At 45.8% G+C, this 7159-nt stretch overlaps 1 non-coding gene across 1 annotated transcript; it reads right to left on the bottom strand.

Annotated features, from left to right (window-relative positions):
* Positions 1-6596: 6596 nt before the first annotated feature.
* On the bottom strand, positions 6597-6671 carry Trnat-agu (transfer RNA threonine (anticodon AGU)). The gene has a single exon. It is a non-coding gene; the product is annotated as a tRNA-Thr (tRNA).
* Between the last annotated feature and the right edge of the window lie 488 nt (positions 6672-7159).

Raw genomic sequence — 7159 nt, forward strand, 5'->3', positions numbered from 1 at the left:
CTCTGTCGTGTATATTATGTGAAAAAATTTTGTTCATTTTATGTACATGCTTTAAGAAAATGTTAAACTTTAAGAATTTATTTAAGCTTATTATTGTAATTATTTTGTGTCATAATAATGGGGTACTTATTATTTTCAGTTTACCGAATAAACGTATATGAAACGGTAATCTAGGTGTGTTTAAAATACTCTGACAGCGTGCTGTGTACAGTTTCTTTTCTAAAAATGGTATTTTAGAAACCGACTTCATTACAAATGGATGTAGGTAGCTTGAAAACTTCTTTAATTTATGCTTTATCAAAAGTTTTAATTTTCCAAACTTAATTAATTATTTCGGAAAATTTCAAATTATTACAAAATTAGATTATACAGTTTTCAAGAACGTTAATTACATATCAACTTTTTTATGAGAAACATTTTTTATGTCATCGTTTCGAAGATATTCCCTCCGAACCTAATATGTCAAATTACCTTTCGGGGTAGTGTTTTCCCCCTTAAAAGAGAAATTGGGCACAATAAAAAAATACGTATTGTATTACTTTGCCCCCTCTATACACCCGCCAAGTTTCATCAAGATCATTCGTTAACGCTTGGCAATATTAGCTTGTTAGTGGTGCAGATAAGACAGTGCAGAAAACATCGGGTAGTAAATTATGCGACAGCTTTGTGGGAAGACTGTTGGATGGAAAGGAAAAATAACTAGCACGCTAAAGTGGGTGCATATAAAGGTACTTACGGTCACAGTATCTGCGCTTTACACCTGACACCGCGTGTAGGGCCAACGTGAAGATGTGCGGTACAAACAAGAAACAGTGATCCATAGATCTTTTTTTCTCGTTTGTCTCTTCCAGAACTACTTCATTTCTAACTTAATGAGAACACAAAATTTTCACATTCTTGTGGTGTGCTGCATTCGAAATGCTTCTGCTCTTTTCTGTCTCTTGTTTCCGTCAGTCCTTGCATCATTTATACATAACAAAATACACTCCTGGAAATTGAAATAAGAACACCGTGAATTCATTGTCCCAGGAAGGGGAAACTTTATTGACACATTCCTGGGGTCAGATAGATCACATGATCACACTGACAGAACCACAGGCACATAGACACAGGCAACAGAGCATGCACAATGTCGGCACTAGTACAGTGTATATCCACCTTTCGCAGCAATGCAGGCTGCTATTCTCCCATGGAGACGATCGTAGAGATGCTGGATGTAGTCCTGTGGAACGGCTTGCCATGCCATTTCCACCTGGCGCCTCAGTTGGACCAGCGTTCGTGCTGGACGTGCAGACCGCGTGAGACGACGCTTCATCCAGTCCCAAACACGCTCAATGGGGGACAGATCCGGAGATCTTGCTGGCCAGGGTAGTTGACTTACACCTTCTAGAGCACGTTGGTTGGCACGGGATACATGCTGACGTGCAGTGTCCTGTTGGAACAGCAAGTTCCCTTGCCGGTCTAGGAATGGTAGAACGATGGGTTCGATGACGGTTTGGATGTACCGTGCACTATTCAGTGTCCCCTCGACGATCACCAGTGGTGTACGGCCAGTGTAGGAGATCGCTCCCCACACCATGATGCCGGGTGTTGGCCCTGTGTGCCTCGGTCGTATGCAGTCCTGATAGTGGCGCTCACCTGCACGGCGCCAAACACGCATACGACCATCATTGGCACCAAGGCAGAAGCGACTCTCATCGCTGAAGACGACACGTCTCCATTCGTCCCTCCATTCACGCCTGTTGCGACACCACTGGAGGCGGGCTGCACGATGTTGGGGCGTGAGCGGAAGACGGCCCAACGGTGTGCGGGACCGTAGCCCAGCTTCATGGAGACGGTTGCGAATGGTCCTCGCCGATACCCCAGGAGCAACAGTGTCCCTAATTTGCTGGGAAGTGGCGGTGCGGTCCCCTACGGCACTACGTAGGATCCTACGGTCTTGGCGTGCATCCGTGCGTCGCTGCGGTCCGGTCCCAGGTCGACGGGCACATGCACCTTCCGCCGACCACTGGCGACAACATCGATGTACTGTGGAGACCTCACGCCCCACGTGTTGAGCAATTCGGCGGTACGTCCACCCGGCCTCCCGCATACCCACTATACGCCCTCGCTCAAAGTCCGTCAACTGCACATACGGTTCACGTCCACGCTGTCGCGGCATGCTACCAGTGTTAAAGACTGCGATGGAGCTCCGTATGCCACGGCAAACTGGCTGACACTGACGGCGGCGGTGCACAAATGCTGCGCAGCTAGCGCCATTCGACGGCCAACACCGCGGTTCCTGGTGTGTCCGCTGTGCCGTGCGTGTGATCATTGCTTGTACAGCCCTCTCGCAGTGTCCGGAGCAAGTATGGTGGGTCTGACACACCGGTGTCAATGTGTTCTTTTTTCCATTTCCAGGAGTGTATATTCAGCTTGAGAAATTTTCTTTCGGTGCTATACTGATATGGATGTACCTCTCATCAGAGATTAAATCCTGTCATGTCATCACAATAGAAACTCAGTTTCTCACTTACCTAGTAGCTTAGCGGTGTCCATTCATGAAACAAAAACATTCGCAAACTACTTCGCTGCTTGCTGCTAGCCATCTATGGAGCAAGCTGCCCTGCATTCTGCGCACAGTTCAGTTCCCTTCTGCGTTTAAGGAGAAGCTGAAAAGCTTGCTTTTATAGACCTCATTATGTTTCCCCTAAAAATTACCGTAAAATACCGAAGCCAATGCTCCTGTCTCCTTCCAGTTATGTTCATTCCTCTTTTCCTGCCTCCATGAGTCGCGCCACTTTCTTTTCCTTTCTAGATCTACATCTGTGCTGAGCAATCTATCTTACGCTGAGTGGCGGAGGGTACCTCGCGTACCATTGTCACTTTCCACTTTTCCTGTACAAGTAGCGTATGGCACCCTGGAAGAAGGATTTCCGGTATTTCTCTGCGTGGGCTCGAATATCTAATTTAACTTCACGGTTTTTTCACGAGATACACATAGGAGGAAGCAACATAATAGTTGACTGTTCTAGAAGTGCACGCTCTCAGAAATTTAACAGTAGACCATAACGTGATGCACAACGCCTCTCTTGCAATGCCTGCCACTGGAGTTGACTGAGTATCTACGTGACGCTATCGAGCTTACTGAATGAACCTGTATTGAAACGTGCTGCTCTTCTTTGGATCTCCTCTATTTCCTCCATCGGCACTGTCTGGTGCGGATCCCAGACTGACGACAGTATTTAACTATTGGTCGAATCAGAGTTTTAGAAGCTTCTTCCTTTGTTGATGGACTAAATTTTGTGACGATTCTTCCACTGAATCTCAGGCTGGGCTCTTACTCGCTGTTATGTAGTCATTCCACTTCACTCCTTACGCATACTCCAAAATATTTTATGGAAGTAACTGATTCCAGTGATTTTTCTGTAATTGCGTAATCGTGCAATGAAGGGTATTTCTGTCTATGTATTAGCAGTACGTTACATTTGTTTATGTTAATGCACGATTGCTACTGCCTGTGCTAAGTGGCGATTCTCTGCAAGCAATTCGCTATAATTTTCTAACGACGCAACTTCTCTGTATACAGGAGCATCTTCGGCGAAAAGTCTTACGGAGCTTCCAACGCTATCCACTATGCCATTTATATATACTGTGAAAAGTAGCTGTCGTATAACACTCCCTTGCGGCACGCCCGAAGTTACTTTTACGTTTTCATTACTCCACTCCTTCCACTTACACCCATTGGCTCTAATACTCATAATTAAACCAATCTTACCATACCTTCTGTTCATTGTTGTAACGGTCGTGTACGAATATGAATTGTGAGTGTATGTTTTCTTTACCTCTACTACTGCAACTGTTAATTTCTGGATTTAGTATAACGTTCCTAATGAAATATACACTATGTGATCAAAAGTTTCAGGACACCCACCAAAAAATACGTTTTTAATATTAGATACTTTGTGCTGCCACGTACTGCCACGTACTCCATATCAGCGACCTCAGTAGTCATTACGCAACGTGAGAGAGCAGAATGGGGCGCTCTGCGGAAATCATAGACTTCGAATGTGGTCAGGTGATTGGATGTCACTTGAGTCATAGGTCTGTACGCGAGATTTCCACACTCCTAAACATCCATAGGTCCACTGTTTCCGATGTGATAGTGAAGTGGAAACGTGAAGGGATACATACCGTTTAAAAGCGTACAAGCAGACCTCGTCTGTTGACTGACAGAGACCGCTGTCAGTTGAAGAGGGTCGTAATATGTTATAGGCAGACATCTATCCAGACCGTCACACAGAAATTCCAAACTGCATCAGGATCCACTGCAAGTACTATGACGGTTAGGCGGGAGGTGAGAAAACCTGGATTTCACGGTAGAGCGGCTGCCCATAAGGCACACATCACGCATGTAAATGCCAAATGACGCTTCGCTTGCTGTAAGGAAACATTGGACGATTGAAAAGTGGAAAAGCATTGTCTGGAGTGACGAATCCCAGTACATAATATGGCAGGGTGTGGATATGGTATACGCTCGGTGAACGTCATCTGCCAGCATGTGTAGCTTCAACAGTAAAATTCGGAGGCGGTGGTGTTACGATGTGGTCGTGTTTTTCATGGAGGGGGCTTGCACCCGTTGTTGTTTTATGTGGCACTATCACAGCATAGGCCTACATTGATGTTTTAAGCACCTTCTTGCTTCCCACTATTCAAGATCAATTTGTGGATAGCGATTGCATCTTTCAACACGATCGAGCACCTGTTAATAATGTACAGCCTGTGGCGGAGTGGTTACACGACAATAACATCCCTGTAATAGACTGGCCTGCACAGAGTCCTGACCTGAATCCTATACAACACCTTTGGCGTGTTTTGGAACACCGACTTCGGTCCAGGCCTCACCGACCGACATCGATACCTCTCCTCAGTGCAGCACTCCATGAAGAATGGCTTTCCATTACCCAAGAAACCTTCCAGCACCTGACTGAATGTATGCCTGCGAGAGTGGAAGCTGTCATCAGGGTTAAGGGTGGGCCAACGACATATTGAATTCCAGCGTTACCGATGGAGGGGGCCACGAACTTGTATGTCATTTTCATCGAGGTGTCCGGATACTTCTGATCACATAGTGTAGATAATGGAAAATGTGTAGAAAAAAATGTTCAAATGTGTGTGAAATCTTATGGGACGTAACTGCTAAGGTCATCAGTCCCTAAGCTTACACACTACTTAACCTAAATTATCCTAAGGACAAACACACACACTCATGCCCGAGGGAGGACTTGAACCTCCGCCGGGACCAGCCGCACAGTCCATGACTGCAGCGCCTTAGACCGCTCAGCTAATCCCGCGCGGCAAAAATGTGTAGAAAACAAAGTTATATGTATAAGAGGGCCTGATGGTCCTAATATGTTGTTGTTGTTGTTGTTGTGGTCTTCAGTCCTGAGACTGGTCTGATGCAGCTCTCCATGCTACTCTATCCTGTGCAAGCTTCTTCATCTCCCAGTACCTACTGCAACCTACATCCTTCTGAATCTGCTTAGTGTATTCATGTCTTGGTCTCCCCTACGATTTTTACCCTCCACGCTGCCCTCAAATACTAAATTGGTGATCCCTTGATGCCTCAGAACATGTCCTACCAACCGATCCCTTCTTCTGGTCAAGTTGTGCCACAAACTTCTCTTCTCCCCAATCCTATTCCACACTTCCTCATTAGTTATGTGATCTACCCATCTAATCTTCAGCATTCTTCTGTAGCACCACATTTCGAAAGCTTCTATTCTCTTCTTGTCCAAACTATTTACCGTCCATGTTTCACTTCCATACATGGCTACACTCCATACAAATACTTTCAGAAATGACTTCCTGACACTTAAATCTATACTCGATGTTAACAAATTTCTCTTCTTCAGAAACGCTTTCCTTGCCATTGCCAGTCTACATTTTATATCCTCTCTACTTCGACCATCATCAGTTATTTTGCTCCCCAAATAGCAAAACTCCTTTACTACTTTAAGTGTCTCATTTCCTAATCTAATTACCTCAGCATCACCCGACTTAATTCGACTACATTCCATTATCCTCGTTTTGCTTTTGTTGATGTTCATCTTATATCCTCCTTTCAAGACACTGTCCATTCCGTTCAACTGCTCTTCCAGGTCCTTTGCTGTCTCTGACAGAATCACAATGTCATCGGCAAACCTCAAGGTTTTTATTTCTTCTCCATGGATTTTAATACCTACACCGAATTTTTCTCTTGTTTCCTTTACTGCTTGCTCAATATACAGATTGAATAACATCGGGGAGAGGCTACAAACCTGTCTTACTCCTTTCCCAACCACTGCTTCCCTTTCATGTCCCTCGACTCTTATAACTGCCATCTGGTTTCTGTACAAATTGTAAATAGCCTTTCGCTCCCTATATTTTACCCCTGCCACCTTTAGATATATTCAGTGCGAATTATCTTAGAACAGTGTTGCTGTCTCTAACAGAATTGCAGTGTTATTCTACGTAAATTGAAGGGGGAGAGGGCAAGAAAGAAAAGAAAAGGAAAGTGATCACTGCTGTCAGCTGTTTCGCGACGTGACGCGGAATCAGCGACAACGAGTAAAACGTGTACCGGCCCGGGATTCGAACCAGGGATCTCCTACTTACTAGGCAGGTGCGTTAACCACTGCGCTATCCGGGACATAGCTTTATCGCAACTGCGGGGAGTATCTCGGCACGCCTCTCGGCCAGTTCACACTCGCATCTAGCTTCACCTATCCGAATTTCTTCCTCAATGTTAGCTGAGCCGCTTGGGGTAGCCGCGCTGTCTATGGCCCCTTGCGCCGGCCGAAGTGGCCATGTGGTTCTAGGCTCTGCAGTCTGGAACCGCGAGACCGCTACGGTCGCAGGTTCGAATCCTGCCTCGGGCATGGATGTGTGTGATGACCTTAGGTTAGTTAGGTTCAATTAGTTCTAGGTTCTAGGCGACTGATGACCTCAGAAGTTATGTCGCATAGTGCTCAGAGCTATTTGAACCATTTTTTATGGCCCCTTGCCACGGTTCGCGCGGCTCCCCCCGTCGGAGGTTCGAGTCCTCCCCTGGGCATGGGTGCGTGTGCTGTCCTTAGCGTAAGTTAGTTTAAGGTAGTGTGTAGGCGTTGGGACGGATGACTTCAACACTTTGGTCCCA

This window comes from Schistocerca cancellata, chromosome 3 (assembly GCF_023864275.1).
Source record: "Schistocerca cancellata isolate TAMUIC-IGC-003103 chromosome 3, iqSchCanc2.1, whole genome shotgun sequence".
In the NCBI taxonomy this organism is placed as follows: Eukaryota; Metazoa; Arthropoda; class Insecta; order Orthoptera; family Acrididae; genus Schistocerca; species Schistocerca cancellata.